Source organism: Rhinopithecus bieti, unplaced genomic scaffold (genome assembly GCF_001698545.2).
Source record: "Rhinopithecus bieti isolate Rb0 unplaced genomic scaffold, ASM169854v2 scaffold_11787, whole genome shotgun sequence".
NCBI lineage: Eukaryota > Metazoa > Chordata > Mammalia > Primates > Cercopithecidae > Rhinopithecus > Rhinopithecus bieti.
Genome location: NW_016806926.1, coordinates 159,037 through 178,762, shown reverse-complemented (window position 1 = coordinate 178,762; position 19,726 = coordinate 159,037). Strand labels below are relative to the sequence as shown.

General features: G+C 40.8%; 1 protein-coding gene across 4 annotated transcripts in view; it reads left to right on the top strand.

Moving 5' to 3' along the window:
* The first annotated feature begins 498 nt into the window (after positions 1-498).
* Positions 499-19,726, top strand: part of OCIAD1 (OCIA domain containing 1) — a 60,011-nt gene continuing 40,783 nt past the window's right edge. For 3 of the 4 annotated variants that reach the window (XM_017878690.1, XM_017878686.1, XM_017878691.1), the window contains exon 1: positions 499-674. The gene's annotated coding sequence lies outside the window, so the exon portion shown is untranslated. The remainder of the gene's footprint in view (positions 675-19,726) is intronic. The other variant, XM_017878689.1, reaches the window with a different exon arrangement.

Sequence of the window (19,726 nt, the reverse complement as noted above, 5' to 3'; positions counted from 1 at the left end):
TTCCATTCTGGTCTCTGCTTTCCTCTGTAGTGACTTCCTTCCCAGGCAGGCATCAACAGTTGAGCAATCCCAGTGGAAGCAGTATGCCTTTTGCCAATACTTTCAGCTCAAATCTCAGTGTGGACAAGAGCCTAGCTTGAGTCGTGAGCCCATAGGTAGAACCAAGGGGTGGAATCAGCCTCAACATCACCACACTAACTGAAAGTGAGGAACGCGTTGTTTTGCAAAAGAAAATCAAGGCATTGCTACCAAAAGAAGGAAGAGAGCCACCTGGGAAGCTACAACAATAAGCATTTGCTATGGTACATATCGATCTGCTTATGATGTGAGCTAGTTGTTTTTGGCAATTGGATTACAGTTTAGTTCAACTATTGTTTTTAGAGAAGGTACGGGGGTGTGACTGTAGCCCACTGCAAATAAATATGGAGGAAGTGACAGCGTGTGACCTCTGACACTAGGTCATAAAGGCATTGCAGCTTCCTCCTCTCCTTCTCAGATCACTTACTCTGCAGAAGCCTGATGCCTGATCACGAGGACACTCAACCAGCACTAAGAAGATGAACTGAGATCCCTGCTAGCAATCATGTTAGTAAGCTGCCTTGGAAGTGGATACTGCAGCCCCAAGAGAGCCTTCAGATGATTGTAACCCCAGCCTACATCTTGATCACAGCCTGGTAAGAGACCCTGAGCCAGAACCACACAGCTAACCCACTCCCAGATTTCTGAGCCACAAAAACTATGAGATAATAAACGTATGTTGTTTTGAGCTGCTAAATCTTGGGATATTCTATTACACAGCAATGGATAACTAATATAGGGACTATACAGATGGTAAGCAATTTGAATCCTTGTTTGGTCAATTCTATAACTTACTTTAGATAAATGTGAAAAAAGACATAAGACTGATAATGTGGTAATAATCCCAGCTACTCAGGGGAGAATCACTTGAGCCTGGGAGTTCAAGGCTGCAGCAAACTGTGATTGTGCCACTGTACTCCAGCCTGGGTGACAGAGCAAGACTCCCATCTCTTAAAAAAAAAGAAAAAAAATTATCAGAAATCTCTCTTGTCCCTTTTATGCAAATTTTCCTTTGTATTGTATATTCCAGTCTGTTTAGTTAACAGTTGTTTAGAAAAAAAATTGTTTAATGCTGAGCAATTTTATTTTGTATTTTGGGGTATATGAATTATACAGTTATGTGCTGGCTTTATAAACTAATGATCTCTAGAAAAGATAATATTCATACTCTTGTTTTCTAAAATTAAATCCATCTCAATTTTCTTCATTCAGTTTCATGTCTGGCTTCTTTAGCATTTGTCATTTAAATTTGGAAAAACAGGCCGGGCATGGTGGTGGCTCACGCCTGCAATCCCAACACTTTGGGAGGCTGAGGCAGGCAGGTCACCTGAGGTCAGGAGTTCAAGACCAGCCTGGCCCACATGGTGAAACCCTGTCTCTACTAAAAATACAAAAATTAGCCACACGTGGTGGCAGGCACCTGTAGTCCCAGCTACTAGGGAGGCTGAGCCAGGAGAATGGCTTGAACCCGGGAGGCGGAGATTGCAGTGAACCGAGATCATGCCCCTGTGTTCCAGCCTGGGTGACACTGACACTCTGTCTCAAAAAATAAATAAATAAATAAATTTGGAAAAACATTTTAAAGAAAATATTACAGTTTTTTGCTTTGATTAGAACAGTTTTTTGGACAACTTTGGAAAAGGACTTTGCATTTGTTAGTTTTCATTCTTAAATCACTTTTATGATTTTTTTTTCTTTTTCTCTTTTCTACTCAGGAACACTCTACCATTTTCTTTAAATTTATAAAGGATGTTTAAAACTCATTTCAAATTCTGGATTTTTAAATTAGACGACAGATACACAGAATAAGATTGATTGGGCTCATCACACTCTGTTTGATAGCACAGAATTATCACTGCCCTTGCCCTTTTAAATTAACTTTTTTTTCTTTTTTTTCTTTTTTTGAGACGGAGTCTCGCTCTGTTGCCAGGCTGGAGTACAGTGGTGTGATCTTGGCTCACTGAAACCTCTGCCTCCCAGGTTCAAGAGATTCTCCTGCCTCAGCCTCCCGAGTAGCTGGGACTACAGGCGCGTGCCACCATGCCCGGCTAATATTTTTGTATTTTTAGTAGAGACAGGGTTTCACCATCTTAGCCAGGATGGTCTCGATCTCTTGACGTCATGATCCGCCCACCTCGGCCTCCCAAATCCCTGTGCTGGGATTACAGGCCTGAGCTACTGCACCTAGCCCATTTCTTTCTTTTTTGAGGTAGGATCTTGCTCTGTTGCCCAGACTGCAGTGCAGTGGTGCCATCATAGCTCACTGCAGCCTCAAACTCCTGGGCTCAAGCGACTCTCCTGCCTTAGCCTCTGGGGTAGCTGGGACCACAGGCACACACCACCAACAGGTGGCTATTTTTTTCAATATTTTTGGAGAGACAGCGTCTCGATATGTTACCCACACTGGTCTCAAACTTCTAGCCTCAAGTGATCCTCCCACCTCAACCTCCTGAGTAGCTGAGACTACAGTGCTTATGAATTTGTTTAAAATTCAGATTCTGATTGAGTAGGTCTGAGCAGGAGCTCAGGAGGAGTTTAGGTTTATAGTGAGCTATGATTGAGCCACTGCACTCCAGCCTGGGTGAAGAGCAAGCTCCTGTCTCCAAAAAGAAAAAGAAAAAAAAAAAAAAAAAATCCGAGAGGCACTGATCTAGAGCAGGGACTAGATCTAAATCCCGGATCTACCACTTATTAGCAATATGAACTTCAGTAAATTATATGCCACCCTTGTATCTCAACTTCCTCATCTATAGAGTGAGGAGTGAGGATAATACTACCAAGTATCTATCAGGTTGTTATAAGGATTCATATTATATTGCTCTAAAATGTTTAGAACAGTACCTGACTCATACTAAGTGTGTAATAAATGTTAGGCATTATTATTAATTCCCTTTCTTGCCTCTTTTTAAAAGTATGTTTCTTGATCTCTTCTTTGCGTCATTTTAATCACCCGTTTCCAGTTGCAGGCTGGCCCAAGCAAAATCAACTGAGAGCACTTAAAAATTTAGATTCCTCCTTCTCATCTCTGATGATTCTGCTTCAGTAGATTTGGGGAGGGGCTCCAGAGAATCTGTATTTTAAAAACTTCCCAAGGTGATTTGATGCTCAAAGTCACTGTTTTAAACGTGGGTGTTTCCCAGGGTTCATTTTACTCTTTTGCTACTACAACATCAGCTTCATCTGTGGCCTGATGTCCATAGCCTGGCTGTTTTCCTGAGCCCCAGATCAGGCACTGTCGCTTTGTATCAGAAGAATTTTACACGTGTCATTTTATTTAGTTCTCAAAATAAGAGGTGGATACTATTAAAATACTATTTTTAAAAACAAGGGGACCAAAGCACACTCAGTGTCATAGAGCTAGTAGCTCCAGACCAATACATCCAACTGTTCACTACAGCTCTTCACTTGGGTATTCTGCTATGTGTTGTGCATGCTCTCTCCAAAACCCAGGTATTGCAAATGTGATGATATTAAGAGGTGGGGCTAGCTGAGGGCAGTGGCTCAAGCCTGTAAGCCCAGCACTTTGGGAGGCCAAGGCAGGAGGATCACTTGAGCCCAGGAATTCAAGACCAGACTAGACAAGTTGGTGAAAATTCATCTCTACAAAAAATACAAAAAAAATTAGCTGGGTGTGGTGGCATGCATCTGTAATCCCAGCTACTCAGGAAGCTGAGGTGGTTCAATTACCTGAGCCTGAGAGTTTGAGGCTACGGTGAATGGTGATTGCACCACTGCACTCCAGCCTGGGTGACAGGGTGAGACCTATCTCCAAAAAATAAAAAAATAAATAAATAAAAAAGAAAAAAGATAGTGCCTCAAGGGATGATCCCTTGAGGGCTGCTCCCTTATTAATGGGATTAAGGACCTTATAGAAGAGGCATTGCAGCATTTGACTGGCTTGCCCTAACCCCTTCCTCCACATGAAAACATAGTGTTCCTCCCCTCTGAAGAATGCAGCCCTCACCATACAATTGAACCTGCTGGTGCACTGATCTTGGACTTCTCAGCCTCCTACAAGATATACATTTCTGTTTTTGGTAAATTACCCAGCCTGTGGCATTCTGTTATAGCAGCACAAAGGAACTAAGACAATTGTAAACTCAGCACATCCAACACTCAGCTGATATACTTCTCTCCCTCCATCAAATTTTTCTCCCTCTAGTATTCTCTAGGGCAGTCAGGGGTTCTACTACCCAGTACTGTTACTAAACCTGAGAGTCATTCTTGTCCTCTTCCTCTTTAACAACTCTCCTTAGTTGGTAACCACATCCTTCTGATTATATGTTTTTATTATTTCTGAAATCTGTTCACCTATCTTTATCACCACTTCAACCATCTTAGTTCAAGCCTTTTTTATTCTTTTTCCTTGTATTACTAAAACAGCCTTAATTAATATAGCTGTTCTCCTTTCCTTTAATTTAATCTGTTACCTACACAGCTCATAGTGATTTTTCTACAATTCAAATCTTATTTTTATTTATTTATTTATTTTCGAGATGGAGTAGCTGGGACTACAGGCACATGCTGCCACGCCCGGCTAATTTTTTTGTATTTTTAGTAGAGACGGGGTTTCACCATATTAGCCAGGATGGTCTCGATCTCCTGACCTCATGATCTGCCCACCTCAGCCTCCCAAAGTGCTGGGATTACAGGCGCGAACCACGGTGCCCAGCCCAAATCTTATTTTATTTCCATTTCCTTGTTTAAAATCCATCTATGGCTTCCCTATTGCCTTCAAGATAAAATGTAAAGGCCAGGCGCAGTGGCTCATGCCTGTAATCCCAGCACTTCGGGAGGCCAAGGTGGGCGGATCACCTGAGATCAGGAATTTGAGACCAGCCTGGCCAACTTGGCTAAACCCCGTCTCTACTACAAATACAAAAAAATTAACTGGGAGCGGTAGTGGTCGCCTATAATCCCAGCTACTTAGGAAGGCTGAGGCAGGGAGTATTGCTTGAACCTGGAAGGTGGAGGTTGCAGTGAGTTGATTGCGCCACTGCACTCTAGCCTGGGTGACAGAGTGAGACTCCATCTCAATAAATAAATAAATAAATAAATAAATAAATAAATATTTTAAAAGTTAAAAAAAAGTTAAAATGTAAAATCCTAATTATGACATTTGAGGCCCTTCATGATATGGCCTCTGTCTACCTTATCAGCTCTTATCACCTTCTCTCTGCCACCTTATTCTCTAGCTATTACTAATAACATTTGTAGGATGCCCAAGCACCCCACTCTTTCACCTGTTTGTGCATATGCTGCACTTTCTGCCCTAAGCACCCATTCCTTTATTCTTCCCCTGGCTAACTAATTGCAGTCCCTCAAAATCACCTCTCCCAGAAAGTTTGCCCTGCTATGTTTTCCTCTAATGAACTAGGCTCCCTTTAATCACAGTAGTGACTTTATTGTATTATAAATTGCAGACTTAAGTACTTAACCATATGGGTTCCAAAATCAGACTGTTTGGATTTGAATGCTAGTATCACTGGTTACTAGCTCTGTGACATTGAGTGTTCTTCTTAAGTTCAGTGCTTTGGTCCCCTTGTTTGTAAAATATTATTTAATACTATCGACCTCTTATTTCGAGAACTAAATGAAATGATACATGTAAAATTCTTAGAACAGTGCCTGGTGCTTGAGAAATACTAGGTACTATTATTATCTCTGCCAAAAATGTCTAGGTTTTTAGGAGCAGAGTGCATTAGCTTTTTAGGAACTGGGTGTGTGTGTGTGTGTGTGTTTAAGAGATGAGATCCTACTACATTGTCTAGGCAGACCTCGAACTTCCTGGGCTCAAGGGATACTCTTATCTGTCCCTGGCATATGATATATACTCACTAATGACTATAATTTATTTATTTATTTATTTATTTATTTATTTATTTATTTAGTCTTTTAAGAAATATTAGTTGAGCACCTGAGTGTCAGGCACTGTTCTAGGCACTAGGGATGCATCAGTGAAAATAAATTAAAATCCTGCCTCCTGGTGTTTACCTAGAGACAGACAAGGAATAAGTAAAATGAGAGGTTAGAGTGTAGTAAGTGCTACCAAAGTGGAGCAATAAAAAAAAGGTAGGGAATAGAAGTGGGACAGGAAATGTCTGCAATGGGTAGTGATTGAGGATGGGAGAAAAAGAAGAGAGGAGTTGCAGTTTTCTTCTTTCTTTCTTTCTCTCTCTTTCTTTCTTTCTTTCTTTCTTTCTTTCTTTCTTTCTTTCTTTCTTTCTTTCTTTCTTTCCTTTTGAGACGGAGTCTTGCTCTGTCACTTAGGCTGGAAAGCAGTGGCGTGATCCTCCCGAGGCATACCGAGATGTCCAAGGTCTATCTGAGTCAAAGTGCACCCCAAAATTTGGAAATCAGAAAGACAAGAAAGAACCAGCGAAGGAAACTGAAAAAGAGTGGTCAGTGAGATAGAGGGAAAAAAGAAAAGGGGGCCAAATTTTGGAACAAGAGAAATGTCTGCAATGGGTAGTGATTGAGGATGGGAGAAAAGAAGAGAGTTTGCAGTTTTCTTTTTTCTTTCTTTTTTTTTTTTTTTGAGACGGAGTCTTGCTCTGTCGCTTAGGCTGGAGTGCAGTGGCGTGATCCTCCCACCTCAGCCTTACAAGTAGTTGGGACCACAGGCACACACCACCATGCCTGGCTAATTTTTTGTGTTTTTAATAGAGACAGAGTTTTGCCATGTTGTCCAGGCTGATCTCAAACTCTTGAGCTCAGGCCATCCACCTGCCTTGGACTCCCAAAGTGCTGGCGTTGCAGGTGTGAGCCACTGCACCTGGCCTGATCCCTTCTCATTAGATCTCCCACTACCACCTTGATTCACATCACCGTGATCTCTTGCCTAACTTATTGCAGAAGTCCCCTAACTGGCCTCCACGTCTTGCTTCACTTTACTCTTAACACAGTAGCCAGAGTGATTTTGTTAAAAGTCAGATAGCCACTCCTTTACTCAGAATCCTCCAAATGGCTTCCATTTCTCCAATAAAAGCCAAAGTCTTTACAATGGCATAGGAGGCCCTGTAGTCTTTCTCCTCCTTTCCTCCAGACCGTATACTCCACCATTCTTTCCCTCATTAATTACACTCCAGCAGCACTGCTCTTGCATTTTCTCAGACATGCCAAGCAGGTACCCATCTTAGGCTCTATGTAATTGCCCTCAGATATCTACATAATACAGTTCACCATTCCTGAGCCTGGGAGGTGGAGGTTCCAGTGAGCCAAGATCGTGCCACTGCACTACAGTCTGGGCAACAGAGTGAGATCCTATCTCAAAATAATAATAATAATGATAATGATAATAATAATAATCATAATAATGAGAAGGGATCAGATTATGCATATACTTTGAAGATAAGTCCAACAGGAGTCACAAAGAAATTTTATGTAGAGTGAGAGAGAAAGAAGAGTCAAGGATGCCTCCACAGATTTTAGTCAAATGAAATGGAAACAGGAACAGCCTTCAAATGAGATGAAGAAGATGAAGAAGACTGAAAAGAAGAGTTTCATTTTTTTTTTTTTCTGTTGTGGTGTTAAAGACCAGGAATTTGGTTTGAGGTACGTAAAGTTTGAGATTCAAATTAGATACATGTAGGCAGACATATGCATCTGAAGATACATATAGGCAGACATATGCATCTGAAGTTCCAGAGAGAGGTCTATACTAGAAAACTAAATTTGGGGCTGGGCACAGTGGCTCATGCCTGTAATCCCAGCACTTTGGGAGGCCAAGGCAGGTGGATCATTGAGGTCAGGAGTTCAAGACCAGCCTGGCCAAGGGTGAAACCCTATCTCTACTAAAAATACAAAAAAAAAAAAAAAAAAAAAAAAAAAAATTAGCCAGGCTTGGTGGCACATGCCTGTATTCCCAGCTACTTGGTGGCACATGCCTGTATTCCCAGCTACTTGGGAGGCTGAGGCAGGAGAATAGCTTGAACCCAGGAGGCGAAGGTTGCAGTGAGCCAAAATCATGCCACTGCACTCCAGTCTGGGCAATAGAGTGAGACTTGGTCTCAAAAACAAAACAAAACTAAACTAAACTAAACTAAACTAAATTTGGCATTTATCGTATGGTATTTAAAGCCTTGAAACCAGAGGTTACCAAGAAAGTGACTACCGAGATGTCCAAGGTCTAGCTGAGTCAAAGTGCACCCCAAAATGTGGAAATCAGAAAGACAAGAAAGAACCAGCAAAGGAAACTGAAAAAGAGTGGTCAGTGAGATAGAGGGAAAAAAGAAAAGGGGGCCAAATTTTGGAACAACAGAAGAGAATAAAGGAGTGATTGACTGTGTCAAACGCTTTAGAATAGGTCACATAATACAAGGATAGAGAATTGAAAGATTGATTTAATACCACAAAGGTCATGGAGACTTTGACAAGGACATTTGCCTATGGTAAAAGTGTTTGGAGTGAGTCCAAGAGAGACTGGGAAGATAGGAATTGGACACAGGAAGTAGAGATAATTCTTTCAAGGAGTTTTGCCATAAAAGAGCAAATAAATGAGGATATGAGGTCAGGAAAAGCTTTGGGATTTCTGTTGCTGTTAAAGGTGAGAATCATAACTCATTTATAAGCTGATGGGAATTTTCTTATAGTGAAGAGAAATCAAGGATGGGAGACAGAATGGGTAGAACTGCTGGAGGTGAGTACCTTGAGTAGGTGCTCAACCTTGAGTAGGTGAATACCTTGAGTAGGTGAGAGAGGATGGAATCTACCTCACAAGTACAGGGCTGGTCTTGGATAAGAGCACAGGCAGAAGAGCTGTGTGTGCCATGGAGGAAAAGATACTATATGGGTACAGGTGCAGAAGAATTCCACAGGCTCTTGTCATGACCTCTATCTGGCATGATGCAGGATGGATGTCAAGTTAAGGGCCTGTGGAATTCCAGTTGCATCTTTCAAGAAATATCACAACACTTTTTCTATTACATATTATAATTTTTCATTTAATGAAACATTTTCAAAAGAGCCTGGTATACGTGATACTGTTGAAATGGTGGGGGGGTCCCTTTACTTGTAAGAGTCAGTTTTGTGGGCAAAACAGGTAAACACACAACTGTGATGTGGTAAGTGTTATCCTACAGGCATATGAAAATGCTGCAGGAACTGGTTGGGGGTGGTGGTTCACGCCTGTAATCCCAGCTCCTTGGGAGGCGGAGGTGGGTGGATCACCTGAGCCCAAGAGTTCGAAACCAGCCTGGGCAACATGGTGAAATCTCATCTGTACAAAAAATACAAAAATTAGTTGGGAGTAGTGGCATGTGCCTATAGTCCTAGCTACTTGGGAGGCTGAGGTGGGAGGCTCACTTGAGCTGGGGAGGTGGAGGTTGCAGTGAGCCAACGATCAGCTACACTGTGCTCCAGCCTGGGTGACAGAGTGAGACCCTGTCCCAAAGGGGGAACAAACAAACAAAAACTGGCCTAAAGCTGCTAATATTTTAGCTTTGTGGCCTGGAAACTTCTAGCATTCCTATAACAGGCATCAAACTTGCTTCCATATCAGAAAGTATTTGGCTCTTGAGTCAAAGTTGTAAAAACATTTTTTTTTCATGTGACACTTTTTCTTAAGAGGAGCTCGTGAATAACTATAATAACTATTTAAATGTTATAGTTGACTTGAATTATGAACATTTGATGAGAGTTGTAAAAGTATATATTTTAAACTTTCAGAGAATAAAAATTTAAGACCCACTTTCTTAGAAGTTACTATTATAAATAATTTTGTAGTTCTAATCTCATTAAAAAAATTTTTTTAAGACTGAGATTGATGTGTAGGACCCAGCTGCAAAATTCAAACCAGTTACATGCAGCTGCACTCTGGTTCCCCTAATTCATCTAACAGCTCTTAGTGCATTCTATAAGTGGCAATAGAAAAGGCACAGCAGATGTGCAAGATGGCTCCTGAAATCTAAAGTGGGACAGATGGTTCTCAGTTTGATTGACAGTATGAGGAGCACTGTAGTAAGGGTCCCCTCCTGTGGAGGTTTTTTTTTTCTAATCCTTGCTTCTGCCTGAAAATGAAACTGTTCAAGAAAGAGAAGTAGGGGATGGCTATTCAGAAAGCCTTTTTTTTTTCCTTCAAATATTTGTCGTAGTGAATTTATAAAGTCACCTAGATGTGGAAAAAACTGTCCTTCTCTAACTTTTGACTAAGAGCTGACTCTGCATATTTATAACAAAGTCGACAGATTGGTGTTTGAATGCAATACTCAGAATACTGGAGATACAGCTGGAATTAAGGCAAAACCAAAAATAATATAATTTACACAACAGCATTGATTAGAGCTGGAATAGTGATCACTGGAAGCCCTATTTTCCTTTTAAAAATGAACTATTTGTTTTAAATTTTAATCACAAAGTTAGACAAACTATTTGCAATAGTTTACCAGGAATGGTTCTAAATTAACAGTCTAGGCTGTGTCACTTTTATGCTTACCTCTGTCTCTCTCTTTTCCAAACTCCTTTCTAGTAGTTTCCAAACTCCTTCTTTAAATCTTCAAGAAAAACAAAAAAGAACTCACATTTTCTGCCTGCAAACCAAGTCCTGGATGCTGTGTTAGGTACTTTATAACTTTATATGATTTAATATCTCAGAGATATTAATAGATTCTTCTTAGGTTCATATAAATACTGACACACAGGCTCCATGATTTTATTGATGCTTCTCTTCATCTTCTGCTGAAAAAAGGAAAACAAGAACAAAATATACCTCAAAAGAATAGTCCATATATTCAGATACATTCTGGGAATCCAGGATTTCTGAAGTCCTCTTAAACCATTTCTAGAAGAGGCTGGGTGCGGTGGCTCACACCTGTAATCTCAGCACTTTGTGAGGCCGAGACGGGCGGATCATGAGGTCAGGAATTCGAGACCAGTCTGGCCAACATAGTGAAACCCCATCTCTACTAAAAATACAAAAAATTACCCAGATATGGTGGTATGCGCCTGTAATCCCAGCTACTTGGGAGGCTGAGGCAGGAGAACTGCTTGAAACCAGAAGGCGGAGGTTGCAGTGAGCTGAGATCATGCCATTGCACTCCAGTCTGGGCAACAGTGTAAGACTCCATCTCAAAAAAAAAAAAAAAAGCAAAGCAAAGAAAAAATTTTTTCTAGAAGAAATTCACACAGTGCCAGATGCACGATTTCTCTCTAGACAACACTTAGGATTGACAATGTATTTGCAAGAAATATCTGGGAGGTAATTGTCTTGAAACTTCATTTGCATGAAACTATGCTTTTTTGGAATGACCTGCAAAACCTGCCAGGGAATTTACATTTCTTGGTAAGCCTGCTTTTTGGAGGGTCTTTAAGAAGTGCTGCACTTTGATAAAGAGTCTGAAAACATAGTGGATCTTACATATGAACAAATCTTTACTTCTGTGGCTCAAGAACTAAACTAGGTTCTGACAATGTGGACAGGGCTGCCTCAGTTCTTGTAAAATTCTCAAATCTCTACTTCATTGGCTTGGAGGGAATCAAACTGTTGAACTAGCCAGCAGCTCAGAACCCCCAGGGTCCCAACATTACTTTCCCTTTCACTTCCCATTACCTCTGCTTTAATGACAACAAAGCTTTTTGTGATCAAGGTGTAAATTCATTGAATATGAAATATTTACATTCCCCATCTAGTCAACAAAATATTCTTTCAGCTTTCCCACATAGGTAATCCCGCATATACCTGTTCTTTGGCATCATGCTGACTGCCAGATCTTCGATACTCTTAACTTTATCCCTATCTGATTGTCTTCCTTTCATCCCTACTCAGCTTCACTTCCATTGCCCATAATTTCAACCATTCTCTTGCCAATATCCTCAACTACTTTGTCTTTCTATCACAAATATATAAAGTAGCCTGTATTCTGTAACTTTCATTACCTTCTTCCTCCTAGTGACACAGGATGGGTCAGCCCTTCTCCCATTTATGTTGATTTATCCACCTGTGCATCTCTCTCTCTCTCTGTTTAGACATTCTATGCCAATATGTCCCAATATCTTTTATATCCTGGCACACATAGAAAAACGCTAATCTTTGTGCAGTTCACTAGAATAAACTGGAGGTGATCGGGACATCTATATAGCGTTTAGTTGATATACGCTAATTGCAATTAAAAATACAAAATACAATCAAGAGATTGAGACCATCCTGGCCAATATGGTGAAACTCCATTTCTACTAAAAAATACAAAAAAATAGCTGGGCATGGTGGCACATGTCTGTAGTTCCACCTACTCAAGAGGCTGAGGCAGGGGAATTGCTTGAACCTGGGAGGTGGAGGTTGTAGTGAGCTGAGATCACGCCACTGCACTTCAGCCTGGTGACAGAGCAAGAGTCCATTTAAAAGAAAAAAAAAAAAAGGAAGACAATAAAAGATAATAAATACTGGCTTTTATGAATAAATATGGAATTTTATAAAACTTTGAAATAATATCTTTTAAAACTTGGGCTTGCTTCTCAAAATACAACTTCTTAGTATTTACTATTAGGCTTAAATTTGAAATGGTGGCAGGGCACGGTGGCTCACGCCTGTAATCCCAGCACTTTGGGAGGCCGAAGCAGGAGGATCACCTGAGATCAGGAGTTTGAGACCAGCCTGACCAACACGGCAACATCCTATCTCTACTAAAAATACAAAAATTATCTGGGCATGGTTGTGCACCGCTGTGATCCTGCTACTCGGGAGGCTGAGGCAACATAACCACTTGAACCTGGGAGGTGGAGGTTGCAGTGAGCGGAGATCGGGCCACTGCACTCCAGACGGGGTGACAGAGAGAGACTCCCTCCTCCCCCAAAAAAGGGGTGGGAGAGGGGCCAAGATGGCTGAATAGGAACAGCTGCGGTCTGCAGCTCCCAGCAAGACCAACGCAGAAGGCAGGTAATTTCTGTATTTCCAACTGAGGCACCCAGTTCATCTCATTGGGGCTGGTTAGACAGTGGGTCCAACTCATGGAGAGTGAGCAGAAGCAGGGTGGTGTGTCACTTCACCCGGGAAGTGTAATGAGCCAGGAACCTCCCTACCCTAGGCAAGGCAAGCCATGAGGGACTGTACTACCCAGCTAGGTTACTACACTTTCTCCATGGTTTTTGCAATCTGCAGATCAGGAGATTCCTATCAGGGCCCTGGGTTTCAAGCACAAAACTGGGTGGCTGTTTGGGCAGACACCAAGTGAGCTGTAGAAGTATTTATTCATACCCCAGTGGCACCTGGGACTGTGCTACCCAGCTGGGTTACTACACTTTTTCCAAGGTTTTGCAATCTGCAGATCAGGAGATTCCCACCAGGGCCCTGGGTTTCAAGCACAAAACTGGGGGGCTGTTTGGGCAGACACCAAACTAGCTGCACAAGTATTTTTTGATAACCCAGTGGGGCCTGGAACACCAGCGAGACAGAACCGTTTACTCCCCTGGAAAGGGGGCTGAAGCCAGGAAGCCAAGTGGTCTAGCTCGGTGGGTCCCACTTCCACAGAGCCCAGCAAGCTAAGAACTACTGGCTTGAAATTCTTGTTGCCAGCATAGCAGTCTGCAGTCGACTCGGGATGATCGAGCTTGGTGTGGGGAGGGGCATCTGCCATTACTGAGGTTTTAGTAGGCAGTTTTCTCATAACAGAGCTAAGGAGGCTGGGAGGTCTGGGCTGGGTGTGGCAAAGCAGCTGTGACCAGACTGCTTCTCCAGATTTCTCCTCACTGGGCAGGGCATCTCTGAAGGAAAGGTGACAGCCCCAGTCAAGTGCTTACAGACAAAAACCCCCAGCTCCCTGGGACAGAGCACCTGGGGGAAGGGGCGGTTTTGGGCGCAGCTTCAGAGGATTTAATCGTTCCTGCTTACTGGCTCTGAAGAGAGCAGCTGATCCTGACAAGAGGGATTCTCCCAGCACAGCGCACCAGCTCTTCTAAGGGACAGACTGCCTCCTCAAGTGGGTCCCCGACCTCTATGCCTCCTGACTGGGAGAAACCTCCCAACAAGGGTTGACAAACACCTCATATAGGAGAGCTCCAGCTGACATCAGGCCAGTGCCCCTCTGGGAGGAAACTTCCAGAGAAAGGAGCAGGCAGAAATCTTTGTTATTCTGCAGCCTCCCCTGGTGATATGCAGGGTCTGGAGTGGATCTCCAGCAAACTGCAGCAGACCTGCAGAAGAGGGGCCTAACTGCTAGAAGAAAAACTGACATCAATATCAGCATAAAGGATCCCCACATAAAGACCCCATCCAGAGGTCATCAGCCTCAAAGATCAGGTAGATAAATCCATGAAGATGAGGAAAAAACAGTGCAAAAATGCGGAAAAATCCAAAAATCAGAAGGCCTATTCTCCTCCAAATGATCTTAACTCCTCTCCAGCAAGGACACAAAACTGGACAGAGAATGAGTTTGATGAATTGACAGAAGTGGGCTTCAGAAGGTGGGTAATAACAAACTCCTCTGAGCTAAAGGAATATGTTCCAACCCAATGCAAGGAAGCTAAGAACCTTGATAAAAGGTTACAGGAACTGCTAACTAGAATAACCAGTTTAGAGAAGAACATAACTGACCTTATGGAGCTGAAAAACACAGGAGGAGAACTTCATGAAGCATACACAAGTATCAATAGCTGAATTGATCAAGAGGAAGAAAGGATATCAGAGATTAAAGGTCAACTTAATGAAATAAGGCATGAAGACAAGATTAGAGTAAAAAGAATGAAAAGGAATGAAAAAAACTTTCAATAAATATGGGAATATGTGAAAAGACCAAACCTACAATTGATTGGTGTACTTGAAAGTGATGGGAAGAATGGAACCAAGTTGAAAAACACACTTCAAGATATTATCCAGGAGACTTCCCCAACCCAGCAAGACAGGCCAACATTCAAATTCAGGAAATACAGAGAATACCACTAAGACATTCCTAAAGAAGAGCAACCCCAAGACACATAATGGTCAGATTCTCTAAGGTGGAAATGAAGGAAAAAAATGTTAAGGGCAGCCAGAGAGAAAGGTCAGGTCACCTACAAGGGGAAGCCCATCAGACTAACAGTGAATCTCTCTGCAGAAACCCTACAAGCCAGAAGAGAGTGGGAGCCAACATTCAGCATCCTTAATATCTAGCCAAACTAAGCTTCATAAGCGAAAGAGTAATACAATCCTATACAGACAAGCAAATACTGAGGGATTTTGTCACCACCAGGTCTGCCTTACAAGAGCTCCTGAAGGAAGCACTAAATATGGAAAGGAAAAACTGGTACCAGCGACTGCAAAAACAACCCAAAATATAAAGACCGATGACACTATGAAGAAACTGCATCAACTAATATGCAAAATAACCAGGTAACATCATGATGGCAGGATCAAATTCACATATAACAATGTTAGCCTTAAATGTAAATGGGATAAATGCCCCAATTAAAAGACACAGACTGGCAAATTGGATAAAGAGTCAAGATCCCTCAGTGTGCTGTATTCAGGAGACCTATCTCACATGCAAAGACACACATGGGCTCAAAATAAAGGGATGGAAGAAGATCTACCAAGCAAAAAAAAAAAAAAAAAAAAAAAAAAAAAAAAAAAAAAAAAAAAAAAAAAAAAAAAAAAAAAAAAAAAAAAGGAGGGCTTGCAATCCTAGTCTCTGATAAAGACTTTAAACTAACAAAGATCAAAAAAGACAAAGAAGGGCATTACACTATGATAAAGAGATCAATGCATCAAGAAGAGCTATGTATCCTAAATATATATGCACCCAATACAGGAGTACCCAGATTCATAAACAAGTTCTTAGAGACCTACAAAGAGACTTAGATTCCCACACAATAATAATGGGAGACTTTAACACCCCACTGTCAATATTAGACAGATCAACGAGACAGAAAATTAACAAGGACTTGAATATTCAGGACTTGAATTCAGCTCTGGACCAAGTGAACCTAACAGACATCTGCAGAACTCTCCACCCCAAATCAGCAGAATATACATTCTTCTCAGCACCACATAGCATGTATTCTAAAATCGATCACACAATCAGAAGTAAAACACTACTCAGCAAATGCAAAAGAATGGAAATCATAACAAACAGTCTCTCAGACAACAGTGCAATCAAATTAGAGCTCCGGATTAAGAAACTCACTCAAATCCGCATGACTACATGGAAATTGAACAACCTGCTCCTGAATGACTACTGGGTAAATAACAAAATTAAGGCAGAAATAAATAAGTTCTCTGAAACCAATGAGGACAAACAAACAACATACCAGAATCTCTGGGACACAGCTAAAGCAGTGTTAAGAGGGAAATTTATAGCACTAAATGCCCACAACAGAAAGCTGGAAAGATCTTAAATCAAAACCCTAACATCACACTTAAGAGAACTAAAGAAGTAAGAGGAAACAAATTCTAAAGCTAGCAGAAAACAAGAAATAACTAAGATCAGAGCAGAACTGAAGAAGATAGAGACATGAAAAACCCTTCAAAACTTCAATGAATCCAGGAGCTGGTTTTTTGAAAAGATTAACAAAACAGATGGACTACTAGCTAGACTAATAAAGAAAAGAGAGAAGAATCAAATGGACACAATATAAATGATAAAGGTGATATCACCACTGATCCCACAGAAATACAAACTACCATCAGAGAATACTATAAACACACTATGCAAATAAACTTCGAAAATCTAGAAGAAATGGATACATTCCTGGACACATATACACTCTCAAGACCAATAACAGGCTCTGAAATTGAGGCAGTAATTAATAGCCTACCAACCAAAAAAAGTCCAGGACCAGATGAATTCATAGCCGAATTCTACCAGAGGTACAAGAAGGAGCTGGTACCATTCGTTCTGAAACTATTCCAAACAATAGAAGAAGAGGGACTCCTCCCTAACTCATTTTATGAGGCCAGCATCATCCTGATATGAAAACCTGCAGAGCCACACACAAAGAAAGAAAATTTCTGGCCAATATCCCTGATGAATATTGATGCAAAAATCCTCAATAAAATACTGACAAACCAAATTGAGCAGCACGTTAAAAATCTTATCTACCATGATTGAGTCAGCTTTATGCTTGGGATGCAAGGCTAGTTCAACATACGCAAATCGATAAATGTAATCCATCACATAAACAGAACCAATTACAAAAACCACATGATTATCTCAATGGATGCAGGAAAGGCCTTTGATAAAATTCAACATCTCTTCATGTTAAAAACTCTCAATAAACTAGGTGTTGATGGGACATATCTCAAAATAATAAGAGCTACTTCTGACAATCCCATAGCCAATATCATAATGAATGGGCAAAAGCTGGAAGCATTCCCTTTGAAAACCAGCACAAGGATGTCCTCTCTCATCACTCCTATTTAACATAGTATTGGAAGTTCTGGCCAGGGCAATCAGGCAAGATAAAGAAATAAAGGTATTCAAATAGGAAGAGAGGAAGTCAAATTGTCTCTGTTTGCAGATGACATAGTTGTATGTTGAGAAAACTTCATGTCTCAGCCCAAAAACTTCTTAAACTGATAAGCAACTTCAGCATAGTCTCAGGATACAAAATCAATGTGCAAAAATCATAAGCATCCCTATACACCAACGATAGACAAGCAGAGAGCTAAGTCATGAGTGAACTTCCATTCACAATTGCTACAAAGAGAATAAAATACCTAGGAATACAACTTACAAGGGATGTGAAGGACCTCTTCAAGGAGAACTACGAACCACTGCTCAAGGAAATAAGAGAGGACACAAACAAATGGAAAAACATTCAATGCTCTTGGATAGGAAGAATCAATATTGTGATAATGGCCCTACTGCCCAAGGTAATTTATAGATTCAATGTTGTTCCCATCAAGCTACCAGTGACTTTCTTCACAGAAATAGAAAAAACTACTTTAAATTTCATATGGAATCAAGAAAGAGCCCATATAGCCAAGACAATCCTAAGCAAAAAGAACAAAGCTGGAGGCATTATGCTACCTGACTTCAAACTATACTACAAGGATACAGTAACCAAAACAGCATGGTACTTGTACCAAAACAGATGTATAGACCAATGGAACAGAACAGAGACCTCAGAAATAACACCATGCATCACAACCATCTGATCTTCAACAAACCTGACAAACACAAACAATGGAGAAAGGATTCCCTATTTAATAAATGGTGCTGGGAAAACTGGCTTAACCATATGCAGAAAACAGAAACCAGACCACTTCCTTACACCTTACATAAAAATTAACTCAAGATGCATTAAAGACTTAAATGTAAAACACAAAATCATAAAAACCTTAGAAGAAAACCTAGGCAGTACCATTCAGGACACAGGCATGGGCAAAGACTTCATGACTAAGACACCAAAAGTAATTGCAACAAAAGCCAAAATTGACAAATGGGATCTAATTAAACTAAAGAGCTTCTGCACAGCAAAGAAAACTATCATCAGAGTGAACAGGGAACCTACAGAATGGGAGAAATTTTTTGCAAGCTACCTGTCTGACAAAACATCTAATACCCTGAATCTATAAGGAACTTAAACAAATTTACAAGAAAAAACAACCCCATCAAAAAGTGGGCAAAGGATATGAACAGACACTTCTCAAAAGAAGATATTTACATGGCCAATAAACATTAAAAAAAAAAAAAAAGCTCATCATCACTGGTCATTAGAGGAATGCAAATCAAAACCACAATGAGATACCATCTTACACCAGTCAGAATGGTGATTATTAAAAAGTCAGGAAACAACAGATGCTGGTGAGGCTGTGGAGAAATCAGAACGCTTTTACGCTATTGGTGGGAGTGTAAATTAGTTCAACCATTATGGAAGACAGTGTGGCAATTCCTCAAGGATCTAGAACCAGAAATATCATTTGACCCAGCAATCCCATTATTGGGTATATACCCAAAGGACTACAAATCATTTTACTATGAAGACACATGCACATGTATGTTTATTGCAGCACTGTTTACAATAGCCAAGTCATGGAACCAACCCAAATGTCCATCAATGATAGACTGGATAAAGAAAATGTGGCACATATATACCATTCAATACTATGGAGCCATAAAAAAGAATGAGTTCATGTCCTGCAGGTACATGGTTGAAGCTGGAAACCATCATTCTCAGCAAACTAACACAGGAGCAGAAAACCAAACACCACATGTTCTCACTCATAAGTTGGAGTTGAACAGTGAGAACACATGGACACAGGGAGGGGAACATCACACACCAGGACCTGTTGGGGGGTAGGGAGGAAAAGGAGGGAGAGCATTAGGGCAAATACCTAATGTATGCGGGGCTTAAAACCTAGATGGCAGGTTGACAGGTGCGGCAAACCACCATGGCACCTGTATGCCTATGTAACAAACCTGCACGTTATCCACATGTACCTCAGAACTTAAAGTAAAACTTAAAAAAAAGACATATTATCACACTTAAAAAAATTTGAAATGGCTATACAGATTTCCTTTTTTAAATGACGATCTCTTTGAATTTTCTTTTATTTTTATTCATTTTTAATTTTTTTTAGAGAAGGTCTTGTTCTGTTGCCCAGGTTGGAGTGCAGTGGCATTATCATAGCTCACTGGAGCCTTAAATCCCTGGGCATAAGTGATGCTCCTGCTTCATGCTCTCGATTATCTATGACTGCAGGGGTGCCACAATACCTGACTTTTTTTTTTTTTTTTTTTTT